Raw genomic sequence first — 14718 nt, 5'->3', positions numbered from 1 at the left:
GTTTCACTTTCTTAACAATAAAATGAAAACATGATTTAAGGAACTGCCTATTTTCTTTTTAATATTAGCAACTTAACAGACAGCAGAAAGGTTGAGGCGCCGTGCTGTATAATATGACCCTCATCTTCACTGTGAGGATGTTTATAACAAAACGGAGCCTATAACAACTGCCTCTTTTCAATTTCAGTGAAAATACGAAACTTACCCTCTCATTTGCTGAATATCAGTTTTAATAATCGATAACGGCCATTATAAAAGTATAACAGACAATATGTTTATACATTATAGGTAAGGCTGTAACGATACGCGACATGAAATCGAAATCGCGACACTCAGATCCACGATCCTGTGTCGCGGTGTGATAAGGGAGAATCGCGACACACCCCGTGACTGTGACTGTGACTATCACGTGACGCCCTCCTGCAAAAGTTGAGCAGCTAGTGCTAGTTGAAGCACATGAGGAAACATGGCAACAAACCCAGAGATCGCGGACCCTCCGTCCTCATTTAAGTCAGCAGTATGGCAACATTTCGGCTACCCGGTGGAGATAAAGGATGGTAATCGTGTAGTTGACAAGTCCCGCACAATTTGCCGTAAGTGCTTTAAGACGCTTCCTCAAGTGACGGACAACACAACCAACATGCAAATGCATATCCTACGGCACCATCCGGAAATTAATTTAACTTCAGCACAGAAAACAACCCAGCAGCAGCAGCCTACACTACCTAGTTTCTTCCAAGCAAAATTTCCAGCGAATTCAGATCGAGCACAGAAAATTACAAATGCAATTGCAGTTTTTATGGCACTGGATATGCGACCATTTTCGGTTGTTGAAAATGAGGGGTTCAAGTATTTACTCTGTGTGCTCGAGCCCCGTTATGTATTACCAAGCCAGGCGCATTTCTCGCAAAATGTGCTACCAAAACTTAAAGAGAAAACGAAGGCCAAAGTGGAGAAAGAGATGAGTACTGCTGAATCCATTGCAATCACAACAGATGGATGGACGTCTCGTGCCACAGACAGCTATGTGACCATAACCGCACACTATATTACGGGCAACTGGCAAATAGCAAACCACGTCCTCCAAACACGCCCGGTGTATGAGAGCCATACAAGCGACCATTTATCGGGAATACTTGAAGAGGCTATGAGAGATTGGAAGATCAGCAGATCAAACGTCCCCATTCCCGTGATAACAGACAATGCCAGAAACATTGCCAATGCTGTTGAAGCGGTCGGATTTCCACCGCATATACGCTGCTTTGCACACACTGTTAATCTGGCTGCGCAGAGAGGGATGGGCGTTCACCAGATGTCCCGACTCCTCGGCAGAGTGAGGAAAGTTGTCACGTTTTTCACTGCAGCACAACAGCTGCAGCTGTGTTAAAGGAGAAACAGGTGATGCTACAGCTGCCCTTACACAAGCTGGTCCAGGATGTGGCCACTAGGTGGAACTCTAGCCACGACATGCTCGAGCGCTACCTTGAGCAGCAGGCTGCTGTTTTCTCGGCATTAACAGACAAGAGTGTCAAGAAGAACATTAAAGACATCGTCACTCTGTCTGATGATGATGTTAAACTAGCTGAGGACGTTTTCCAGGTTCTTAAACCTTTGAAAACTGTGACAATCCTCATGAGCACTGAGCAGATTCCAACTATTTCAATGATCTTGCCATTGAAACACAGAATCCTGACCTCCATGAAGCACAGTGGCTCTGACTCAACAGTAGTGAAAGACATCAAAGCTGCTATTGCACATGACTTCGAGGACAGATACCCTGATACGGATAGGGCACTAATTCAGTTTCTTCATATGAGCACTGCACTTGACCCCCGTTTCAAATCTCTACCTTTCCTTGATGAGACCACCCATGACACGAACCGAATCGTGGGTTTGATGTATCGTTACAGCCCTAATGTCCATCGAAAACACAGGAAGCTTGTTCTGCCTCATGATGACCTGGATGCTACTGAAAACATGGACCATGATTTTGAAAACATTGACTGTCACAATGATCTGGAAAATACCAACGAGCTACAGCCTTTGACAGATGAAATACCACCTAGTAGGAATGAGCTTTGGGCTAACTTTAAAGAAAATCTCTTCAGTTTCATTCTTAAATGTAGAGGAAAAAATCACATTCCTTAGACTGTCCAGCAGGAAATAGTTAATGACATAATTTTTTTTATTATGTTATTTTAAAGAAAATTACGACTCTTTTATTTCTTACCATCTCCAAAAAAATGGGTTCAACATTTCAGAATGTCCTGAAACAAGACAAATGGTACAGTCAAGGGACTTCTTTGAAGAAGCTTCAAAAATTGTTAGCTCTCCACACATGTTAAAAGAGCACTGTAAATCTAAGCTTAGGCTGATTGAACCAGTACATCACATTTTGAGGTCACCGAGTGGACACAAAGTAGGCACCTATTCATATGTACCTATTACTGAGGTTTTAACTAACTACTGCTCACGTGACGACATATTTGATGAAATTCAGACAAACAACTATTTACACAGAGATCCAGATTACCTAAATGACTACAAAGATGGTACATGTTTCAAGGAACATTCCTACTTTAAAGTCAACCCACATGCTTTAGAATTTGACGTTGTCAACCCGCTAGGTTAAAAAAAAAGCAAGCACAAGCTTTGTGCTTTTTACTATACAGAAGGCAACCTTAAACACACCTCAAAACTGAAGTACATTCTCCTTGCTTTATTAGTACGACAAACCTTTGTAAAAAACTGTGGATTAGCAACCATTTTAAAACCAATGTTGGATGACCTGAAAAAACTTGAACGTGAAGGGTTCATGATAACTGTAGGTGGGATTGAACAGACTATTCATGGTGCACTAGCAACATTATCGGCAGACAATCTTTCAGCACATATGTTAGCTGGTTTTACGATGTCATTTAACTATTGCATGGCAACCCACACAGACATAAAAGATAAATTTACTGAAAGTGATTTTGTTTTAAGAACTCCAGAGGTACATCTCTACCATCTAACATGCATTGAAAACGCAAATGATCGAAGAACATATGTTGTAAACTATCCATCACCATTTAGTGAATTGAACTATTTTGACGTGACAGACATTTCCACCTGATATAATGCATGATTTGTTGGAGGGACTCATTCCTCTAATAATAAAACTTGTTCTGAGCTGGGCTCACAAAGAAAAACATATCACTATTAAGGAGTTAAATGATTAACTTGAGCAACTCTCCATTGGTCAAAATGAAAAAAAAAAAAAAAAGTGCATTTGTCAGAGCGAAGCTTACACAAATCTGGAATTGCTGGGTCTGCCTCACAAAATGGTTTTTGTTTAAGATTTTGCCATTTTTAATGGCACACCGTATTCCTCCCAACAGTAAACAGTGGAATGTTTTTCTGTTGTGTCGTGACATTGTTGACATTGTAATTGCCCCAAGAGTGAAAAGGGAAAACCTGGCAATGTTAGATACACTGGTTTTGAGTTTTTGACACAGCTAAGGGATGTTTTTGGGGATGTTGTGACACCCAAGTGTCATTTTTTGATACATTACTCAAGACTAACATCTATGTTTGAACCTTTGCGCTTGCTTCGGTGCATGCGTTTTGAGGCTAAACACCAGTATTTTAAGAACGTTGCTAGCAGCTGTAGAAACTTTATTAACATTGCCAAAACCTTAAGCGAGAGGCACCAAATGAAACAATGCTGGGAATTTTCCACACCTTGTGTTCTTGATGAGTTTGAGTTGGTAGTAGGTAGGAGTATAGAGATTCCGTTATCATCACTCCCATTAGACCTACAGACAATTCTCACAAACATACACTCTATGGAACATTTTAACATTCAGCGCGTTTCAAATGTGACTGTTGATAGTGTGAGGTATGCATTAAAAGATGTATTCATAGTTGACTATGTCCATGCAGGGGAAATTCCCCTATTCTTCCAAATTAAATACATTTTACATGTAAACACTGTATGGTTGCTTTGTGGCAAGTTTTTAATTCCAGTTTCTTACGATTCACACTTCCATGCATATGTGGTAAAAGTTGACTTGGAATGGAGTGTAATTAAACCAGGACAAGAGATGGACTTTCAGGCACTTGACACTTACTATGCTGATGACAAATTGTTTGTTATCCTGAAGAATGTTTAAAGTTAAAATCAAATTTCTAATACTGTGTTTGGTAAAATGTTTGATGTGAAATGTGTAGGAAAAAGTTTGCTTGCATGATGTAGAGACTGTTTTAATAAGATGTTTACAGTAGAAAAAATGTACTAAGTTAAAACAAGGTCTAATTAAATGTTACATGGTTTTAAAAATGGTCAATGAAATGTGATGTAAATAAAAGAACAACTAATTTAACATTGAGCTTAATGTTCTTGCTGTTTAGAATTTTTATAGAACGTTTTAAAAGAGTCTAATCAACATCTTGTTTTTTTTAAACTATGCATCCTGTTATGACACTTTGTTTATTGTTATTGAGCTTAAAATATTAACTCTGTGAAAACTAAGACTGTAATAGGTTCCTTTATGAAATGTATTTGTGACCAAGTTTTAAAGGTATTCATTTAGAATGAATTCAGTGTGCACTGTAACAATATTGTTTTGTATTCTTCTAAAATTGTCATCAAATTGTGTTATGGGATTGTTACTAAAATGTTTATCCTGTGAAAAATGTATTTTTAATTGTTACGAATGTCTAATAAAAACTGATTAAACTGCATTCTAGCCTATTTTTAATGTACAGTATGAAGTACAAATTTGCACCATTTTTTAAAGGTACATTATGGTACCATAATATTAGCAAAGGTACAATTTTGGCAGCAGAGGTACATATTTGCCCTTGAAAGGTACATACTGCAAAGGTATAAATACGTACCCACATGAAAGGGTACAATGGGTGTACCCTTGAGGGTACTGCCCCTGTGACAAGCCATTGTACCCCTAAAGGTACAAATTTTGCACATTTTTTCTGACAGTGTAGGGAGAAGATCTTAGGATGGATACTGTCACAATATGTGGGTGATTGAATTATCTACAGCTTCACAAAGATCTAGTTCAATTAAAAGACTTAAGTGGAGACCATTGCTCCAAACAGTGAGATATGATGACTATTTTTGGTGTTGACTGGATAGAGAACTTTTTCTGTAAACAAGCACAGTTGAGAAACTATGATGAGTAGATGATTGGAGATGGTACCAGAAGCAAATTATGAAGCAGGAACAGTTATTCATTTGTGACGAAAGAAGTACTTCCAAGGATTTGAAACATCAGCAAAAATAAGTTCATAAAAGGTTTGCATTCATAAAGTAATTAAAATCTAAGTTAATAAGTGATCAATAAATAAAAACATTTATAGGAGTATGAAAAATTGTGAATAAAGCAAAAGAGAGAGTAATTGTATGCTCAATTACCAGAAATGGCTGAAAGAGATGAAGATGATCCATCAAGGCCAACGCTCAATAAAAGATGTGAAAATAATAAACTTAATGGGATTAATGTGTTAACAAGTGCATTGGTGAATGATGGCATGGAAACTGACAGAAACAGGCATCTAACACTGCATCGCATGAACTGCTATTGGGTCGACCCTTGCAAGAAACCATATGAAACTTTGTATAAAACCTTGCATATAATCTCACTTATAACCTTGCACATAACCTCTTGGAATGTTTTGCAAAGATGTCTAATGCAGTAGGGACTTTTATGAAGAAACAATTAATTGCCATGTGCAAAGCAATATCTGTGCAGGAAACCAGAAAGGAGCCATGTGAGAGAGCAGAGATGCAAGGTCCAATTGGTCCAGCTGATCGAGTCTATCTGTGGATGTTCTGGAAAAAGGAGAGAGCTCAGGAGGAAAAGACCATATCTGGATGAGGGCAAATCCAACAGCTGCCAAAGTGGATGCCATTAATGGGGTACCAATGCCTCAAAGGAGCGAAAGGAAACAACTCCAGCAAGGGAAAGCTGACCGGAAACAGAGGAGCCTGAATATTCCAAAGCTCTAAACTACTAAGTGCAACGTGTGGAAAGAGAAGTTAATCAGAACAAAGTAAAGAGTGATTCTGATAATATGCCTGAATACCACATACAGCAGTGCCACAAGTCAAGGGATGATGAATGCACAACTGCAGATTTCAAAACTCAGACTCTTAACCACACATCTCTATCAACATCTATTAAAGTCAAGTGAAGATGCTGATAGTTTAGAAGAAGAGAAACAAGGATGACCAAAGATCAAGATCAACATTTGATGCTTTTTATGTTTGTATATTGAATTTGTTTGCATATTGCTTTTATGGTACCTATATATAACTTCAGTATATTCTACATGAGTGTGAAAACTAGGAGCTAGCACTGAACCAACTGAATACTTATGCTTAAAATATTGTTGTCTTTGATGTGTTAAGAGAAAAAAACAGAGTACAGTCTTTTACTTCCTTCAAATCAAAAGAGAGGGGAGATGTTTGGCTGGACTTCTGTCAAAGTACAGTGGCATAATCTAGTCAATTGATAACAGCTATGTGGCTTATATCAGTCACTAGATAGAGGTAATTAAGAGAACTGGATTATGAAATTGCACTTTGGGTTAAAAGACAATAATATTAAGACTAAAGTCTTAAGAGGAGGGATTGAAGAAGATTTCTATTCTCTCAGTGTGTAGTATTTTCTAAGTGTAAAGCAGTTAATTTTCTCTTCTCAAAATGTATGTAGTGTTTGCAGCAAACATGCCAGCATGTGTTAAAAATACTGTGTAATATGAGTATGCCTGCTGTTACGACCCCCTCGTTTTGAGTCGCAACATAAAAGAGTTCGGACAACAAAAGAATGTATATGCAACTTATTTATTATACATAAAACTAAATAGAACAACAAATCAACAAACAAACGTCTAGGGGAAAAAATAAAGAAAATAACTACTTTAACTACACAAATAAATAATGCTAAACAAAACCATAAGGTTGCAGAAATGAAGAGATGATCTGAACACGAGGACGGCCCGTAGCCACACCGTCCTCCAGAAGCTAGCACTCAAAACCCTTTTATATGGTTTGAGCCAATTGGTGACAACCAGGCACCCAATCAGGATCTGCCACATCCATACTGAAGTCCTGGGGTCGTCACACCTCCCACTCCAAAAGGAGGTTCCCTAAAGAACCGACAAAAACAACTAGTGGAACAAACAGAACATAAACCAACTAAATTGAAATTTACAATAACAGGAGTACTCATCTCCATAAATCTCACTCCAGTTTTCTCCCCGACTCCTGGGCCCTAGGAAATCAGAGTAAAGACTAGAGATAGAAAATGAGAGAGAGACAGAATCGAGAGAGAGAGAGAAAGACAAACAAAAGATATGCCCAACCTAATGGGACATTTTACACTCTTGAGAGAGCGTCAGCAATCAGGTTGTCTTTGCCACGAATATGTTTAATCAGCAGAGAGAATGGTTGCAATATAAGGCTCCATCTCATAATCCGCTGGTTCTTTCCACGCATTCGATCCAAGAAAGTTAAAGGATTATGGTCTGTATAGATGACAATAGGACCACAAACTGAACTCAAATAGACCTCAAAGTGTTGAACAGCCAACACAAGAGCTAAAGCCTCTTTTTCCACTGTGGAATAGACCTGCTGATGACAATTGAATTTTTTTGAAAAATAACTGACTGGATGCTCAACTCCTTTGTCATCTTCCTGAAGAAGAACTGCACCAGCACCAAAAGCACTAGCGTCCACCGCTAGAAGAAAAGGTCTTTCAAAATTTGGTGCAGTCAACACCGGAGCATTAGCTAAAAGAGATTTAGCATTATCAAAAGCACATTGACACTGCACTGACCAATGGAAAGGTCTTTTTGGGCTCAATAAATCTGTCAGAGGGGCAACAACATCTGCAAAATTCTTACAAAAACCTCTATAGTAACCCACCATTCCGAGAAAACGCCTTAACTCACGACGAGTAGTGGGAGTGGGAAAACTAGAGATGGCTTCAACTTTAGCAGTAATAGGACGAACGCACCCTCTGCCAACCACCTTACCCAAATAAGTCACTGTAGCCTTACCAAACTCACACTTGGCAAGATTAACAGTCAAGTTAGCTTTAGCTAAACGTTCAAACAGTTCTCTAATTTGTGCTAGATGTTCTGACCAAGTAGAACTGTACAGCACAACATCATCAAGGTAGGCTTCACATCCCTGCATCCCTGATAACACTCGATTTACCAGACGTTGAAAAGTTGCTGGAGCATTTCGAACTCCAAAAGGCATGACTGTGTACTGTAGGAAACTGTCTGGTGTAATAAAAGCAGACAATTCCTTAGCACGAGATGTTAACGGCACTTGCCAATATCCTTTTAAAAGATCAAACTTACTCACAAACTGTGCAGATCCTACCCGATCTACACAGTCATCGATTCTGGGTAAAGGAAAACAATCAGGTTTTGTAAGTGAATTGAGCTTCCTATAATCAGTACAAAACCGATAAGATTGATCTGATTTAGTCACTAGAATGCAGGGGGAGCTCCACGAACTAAAACTGGGTTCTGCTAATCGGTGAGCAAGCAAATATTCCACTTCTTTCTCAAGGAGTTTCCTTTTAACAGGATTCACCCGATATGGATGTTGTTTTACAGGTGAAGCCATCCCAACATCAATGTCATGTTGAATGACATGAGTTTGAGTAGGAACATCAGAAAAGATAGAAGGGAATGAATTTACCAACTCAATGATACTGGTCTTCTCTGGTTCGCACAAATGAGACAGATGATGAGAGAGATTAGCAAGAAATTCCGAATTATTCAGGCGTCCTTCCACAACTCCTCGTGAAGGACCACTCTTTTCATCCAGATCAGTAGTCATGTCCACAGAAGCTCCTGAAACACTGGAGTCAAGATCGGAGGTCACGACATGTACTGAAAGAGATGAAACAGGGCTCAAGTATGGCTTCAGCAAGTTAACATGGCAAACCTGTACTTTCTTTCGACGATCAGGTGTACTTAAAAGATAGTTGTTATTCGTGTAACACTTTACTATGGTGTATGGTCCACTAAACCTAGCCTGAAACGGACTACTCAAAACAGGAAGCAATGCTAAAACTTTATCGCCAACCTGAAAACTTCGGAGTTTAACTTTGCGATCAAACAACCTCTGCATCTTTTCCTGAGACTTACCTAGTTTTCGCAAAGCGATAGCTCGAGCTTCATAAAGTCGATAACGAAAACCACTGACATAATCTAGAACATTCTCAGGTGGATCAGTGATGTTCCATTCATCGGCTAAAACAGCAATCGGGCCTCGGACTGTGTGTCCGAACACCAACTCATTGGGGCTAAAACCAGTGCTCTCTTGAACAACTTCACGAATAGCCAACAACATCCAAGGAAGTCCATCCTCCCAGTCACAATCAAGTTCAACACAATAGGATCTCAAAAGTGACTTAAGAGTCTGGTGGAACCTTTCTAAACCTCCATGACTCTGAGAATGATAAGCACTTGAGATATTGTGTTTAACTTTTAGTTGTTGTAGAACTTTTGAAAATTGTCGGGACATAAAATTTGAACCTTGATCAGACTGAATGGTTTTTGGAATACCAAAGATAGACATGAAATTTGTCAAAGCCTTTAAAATAGATTTTGTTGTGATCGATCTCAATGGATAAGCTGTAGGATAACGTGTAGACTGGCACATTACAGTAAGCAAATAAGCATGTCCGGCCTTAGATCGGGGTAAAGGACCCACACAATCTATGATCAGATGTTCAAAAGGGGTAGTACAAACAGCAATGGGTTGTAGAGGAGCCAATGGAATACGTTGATTTGGCTTTCCGGTCATTTGACAGTTGTGACAAGACCGTATGTATTTAGTCACATCTTTCTTAAGTCTAGGCCAATAAAATTCCCTCAAAATCCTATCACATGTCTTTCTTACCCCCATATGACCAGCAGGGCCTTGGTGTGACAGCCTTAAGACATCATGACGAAAAATTGAAGGAACCACAATTTGGATCCTAGGATCAAGAGAAGAGTCAGAAGACATAGGCTGTTGTCTGCAAAGCAACCCATCCCGAAGAATATAAGACGTGGAGACTTTGTTTTCTCCACCAGCACCGACTAAGGAGAACATCTCCTGAACAGCTTCATCCGCATGCTGGGCTTTAATCAGCTCAGCTCGAGTCACACTATGAAGTGGAGATAACAAACAAGTGTTAGCATTAGCATCACAACGTGGACTTTCAGAAAGTGAAACAGGCTTTTCAATATGTGCATCAACAGATGTAATATTGTGCACAGAAGTCTCTTCATCTACTGTAGTGGTGTTCACAGTACCAGGCTCTAGTGAAGATTCTGTAGATGAAATAAAAGTATCACTAAGAACACATCCCGTCTCATCCAACACTCCTCTCTTAGTCATCGCTCGAGTTACTGCACATGCTGGGAACAAATCAGAACAGTCAGGAGGCTTATTCAATCCTTCAACAGAAGGAAACACTACAGGTGGAATTTCACCATCAGGTTTCTCCCACACATTACCACCAGCCAAGTCATTTCCAAGTATAAAGGTGACACCAGGAATAGGAAGGTTAGCACGAACTCCTACAACTACATCACCTGTTACAAGTTTGGAGTTAAGGTGAATGTGGTGCAATGGAACTTCCATGTAGCCCATTTCAAGCCCTCTGACCAGCACATGAGACCCAGTAGCAGTACGTTCAGACAAAGGCAAAAGTCCTTGCATCAAAAATGACTGTCCAGCACCTGTATCACGAAGAATACGAACAGGAACAAATTCATCAGAGTCAGGCAAAGAAACACTACCATCAGTAATGAATGGCCCAAAATCCACACTGGTCTTATCCTCCATTTCACTGATATTTATTTTCTCAATCCGCTTAGTGCTAACATTGTGATTCACTTTTGAAATCAAACCAACAGGTTTAACAGATTTATCTTTCTTTTTTAAAATAGCACAGTCAGAAATTTTATGTCCTTGTTTTTTACAATAAAAACAAATAATTTCACCTTTTTGACGTGTGAGTGAAACATTTTCAGCAGGAGCTGACACAACATGCTGACGTGAAAGCATCTTTTTACTTTTACTCATAGAATTCAGCTTTAATCTACTCATATCATTTACATGAGCAGTATTCTGGTGAGTGAGAGTAAATTCATCTGCCATAAGTGCAGCCTCAGACAGTTTAGTCACTTTATGCTCATTAAGATACATGGCCACAGCATTTGGGACACAGCACTTAAACTCTTCAAGAAGAATGAGCTCTCGAAGCTCCTCCTTAGATTTACTGATGAGCACCAGCGGTCAAACAGATTTTCTTTCTCTCTAGCGAACTCAAGAAAAGTGCTTTTCTCAGATTTAAAATGAGTTCTGAATTTTTGTCGATAAGCCTCAGGTGCTAATTCATAAGCTTGTAAAATAGCGGACTTCACAATCTCATAATCGCTACTTTGCTCTGTAGTCAACGCTGAATACACATCCTGTGCTCTCCCTATCAACACGCACTGCAATAATAATGTCCAAAAAGTCTTTGGCCACTTTAATGACTCTGCAACACGTTCAAAATGCTGAAAGTATTTCTCTACTTCCCTCTCCAAAAACGGCGGCACTAGCCTAATGTTTTTGTATACATCAAACACATTTGACTCAGCAGCTGAAATTACAGGAGCTTGATGTGATTTTAATTTCAATTCCAGCTCAAGTTTTCGCAATTGAAACTCTCTTTCCTCTCGCTCTTTCTGCAACTCCAACTCCATTTTCCGCATTTCTAACTGTTGTTGCATTTTCTTTACTTCAAAATCATTCTCCAACTCTTTCTCTTTCAAAGCACAAACATCACGCTCGGCTCTAAATTTTTCCGCATCAACACACAGCTGTTTTTCTTGCAACAACATTTCACTAAACTTTGCATTTAGATCGACACTACAAACAGGAGACGATACAGACTCATCAGGAATAATAGGAGCTCTTACCTCTAAAACGCCGCGTTCACAAAGTGCGCTCTTCACAGCTTTCATCAGCGTTTCCTTGAGTTTCTTGTCATTACTCGTTACCTCAATATCAAAACGCTCCGCGATCTGCAACAGTTCCTCCTTCGTACATCTCTCCAGTAGTATCTCCGAAGGAAATGCAAAGAAATCTTCAATAATTGATGAAGACGACATGACTGCCAACAGCAAACGCTCTAACAATAACAAAGCGCGCACACACTGAAGCGCACGTGAAACTAGCGCCTAACAACTACAAATCCCATCAGCCACTTCGCCAGGAACAATAACAGCAGACGCGCTCAGTTTACAAAAACTCACCGTTATAAGAGATTACTATAAACTATAGTTACTCTATTAATCGGAGGGCATCGTAATTTACAAATACGGAAAAAACAAAGTGTCACCTTATGAAAAGAATGAAAATGAGAGACTTCAGTTCCTACCTACGCGAAATATAACTAACTTAACCTACCTAATCTTCAAAGGTGTACCGGACTCGGGGCGGCTTTTAAACGCTAAGCTCGAGGACAATTGGCATAGCCAAAAGCCCGATGCGTACCCCCGACAGAGACTTAATAATCTCCATCCAGAATAACCTTCAAAAATAAAAAAGGCAAAATAACAAACTAAAATAACAAATAGTGTCTCGATGGAAGGATTACAAACCCAGCTGAGAACACTCTAACTACCTGAAGTCTACTCATTTACATTGGTCAACACAAACAAAATGCATTACCTTATGTGTAGTTAAATTATCCGGACGAGCGCCCAATTTTATGTTACGACCCCCTCGTTTTGAGTCGCAACATAAAAGAGTTCGGACAACAAAAGAATGTATATGCAACTTATTTATTATACATAAAACTAAATAGAACAACAAATCAACAAACAAACGTCTAGGGGAAAAAATAAAGAAAATAACTACTTTAACTACACAAATAAATAATGCTAAACAAAACCATAAGGTTGCAGAAATGAAGAGATGATCTGAACACGAGGACGGCCCGTAGCCACACCGTCCTCCAGAAGCTAGCACTCAAAACCCTTTTATATGGTTTGAGCCAATTGGTGACAACCAGGCACCCAATCAGGATCTGCCACATCCATACTGAAGTCCTGGGGTCGTCACACTGCACAGAAGCAACACTAGGAGAAGGCTACTGAATGGCTGATTGTGTAGAATAACTGAATATGTAAAGCACTGATTATATATGTTAAATACTTGTATGAAGCTATATGTGGCAGAAGTTAGAATGAGTAACATATTATCAAGTTATTATCCTATCATAACAATGTATGTAAACACTTAGTTCCTTTGCATAAGTTGTATCTATACTTTGCTGACATAGACCTGTAACATCTCTGTTGACATGAGCTGGTGGGCTGAGAGCCAAGAATAGCAGGACCCCTTAGACTAGAAAACTTATTCAAAAGTGGTCAAGCGTTAAAAAGAGACACAAAGGGGTGTGTCATAATTACCTGTATAAAGATTATGGAGAACACAGATACTTTAGAAGGTGTCCCGGAGAGACTTCAGAATGCTCTGGGGTCTGCTCTGCTCTTTCTCGGCTTTATTATGGAGAATAAAGTCTATTTTCTGATATTCAAAACCTCCGGTCTGATAATTTCTAATTGATGAAAAGTCGAATTCACGAACATGACCCCGTTCAACCCGGGGATGCTGCGGCCACAACGCAAAGTTCTAACCACTATACGATCACGGCAAGCTACGAGACAGCCGTTGTGACCCTTGTGTGGTATGTTCCTCCCTGTGATAAGCCCCTTTCTCTTCAGTGAGAACACTCTGTTGTTTTTCTCCTACCAGAACAACGCTTTTCCCAAGAAATAATGGAAATGCAAACAATTGATGACTGCTGCAATTTTAAAAATGTGGAGGACGTAGTCGGCAGGATTCGAACCTGCGCAGGGAGACCCCAATGGATTTCTAGTCCATCGCCTTAACCACTCGGCCATGACTACAAGACTGCCTGTACTGCCATTTCTTTATGCCTAGCACACATATTGTGCATCCAGATGAAACTTTCATCAAGCGATAGCTCAACAGCAAAAGCTGTGGCTCCACAAAATGAGCGTCACACACCCGAACAGGGACTTGAACCCTGGACCCTCAGATTAAAAGTCTGATGCTCTACCGACTGAGCTATCCAGGCTCCACAACAGTAATTTTCAAGTAAGCAAGGTTTGGGCTGTGGTCTGCGCAGACCTTTACAGTACACTAAAGTTTACCGTGAGATGGGGTTTTAAGCTTATGGTTGGTGTGGATGTTGCTAAAACACGACAGGTTACTTTGAGGTTGGGTTTATGGTTTTTGTAGGTGTAGACATCAGTACAACACAATAGTTTGGACTTCATGTCATGTAGGAGACATTAAATAGATCAATGATAACTGCAGAATGTCTTTCTGCTGTTGTGGCAATGAATGGACACTCAACAATTGAAAAGATTCCTTCCATGCCTTAGAAGCGTGACTTGATCAGTACTTATCTACACAGCATGCTGACATCAAAGATTCTATTTCTCTCATATCATATCCCTAGTCTTCCACACTTTAGGAAACGTAAACATTCAGGACGTGCCATTAGCACAGCCTGCACTAAAAGAAGGCTGGAGATAACGGATGGCAACACAGAGTGCGACACCAATGTCACCTTGAAAAACCTGCCGTGACCCAGATTCGAACCGGGGTTGCTGCGGCCA

The 14718-nt window shown here is 39.7% G+C and overlaps 2 protein-coding genes and 2 non-coding genes across 4 annotated transcripts in view; 2 read left to right on the top strand and 2 right to left on the bottom strand.

Annotated features, from left to right (window-relative positions):
* Window positions 1-14718, top strand: part of LOC137491106 (uncharacterized) — a 1257671-nt gene that overhangs the window by 190000 nt on the left and 1052953 nt on the right. The window lies entirely within an intron of this gene.
* The window catches only part of LOC101884655 (uncharacterized), a 108639-nt gene that overhangs the window by 27011 nt on the left and 66910 nt on the right, over window positions 1-14718 (top strand). The gene's annotated exons all lie outside the window — the stretch shown is intronic.
* Window positions 13899-13980, bottom strand: trnas-aga (transfer RNA serine (anticodon AGA)). The gene has a single exon. It is a non-coding gene; the product is annotated as a tRNA-Ser (tRNA).
* On the bottom strand, window positions 14099-14171 carry trnak-uuu (transfer RNA lysine (anticodon UUU)). The gene has a single exon. It is a non-coding gene; the product is annotated as a tRNA-Lys (tRNA).

This window comes from Danio rerio, chromosome 4 (assembly GCF_049306965.1).
Source record: "Danio rerio strain Tuebingen ecotype United States chromosome 4, GRCz12tu, whole genome shotgun sequence".
Lineage (NCBI taxonomy): Eukaryota > Metazoa > Chordata > Actinopteri > Cypriniformes > Danionidae > Danio > Danio rerio.
The sequence above is the reverse complement of the archived record's forward strand: the minus strand, read 5'-3'. Positions and strand labels throughout refer to the sequence as shown.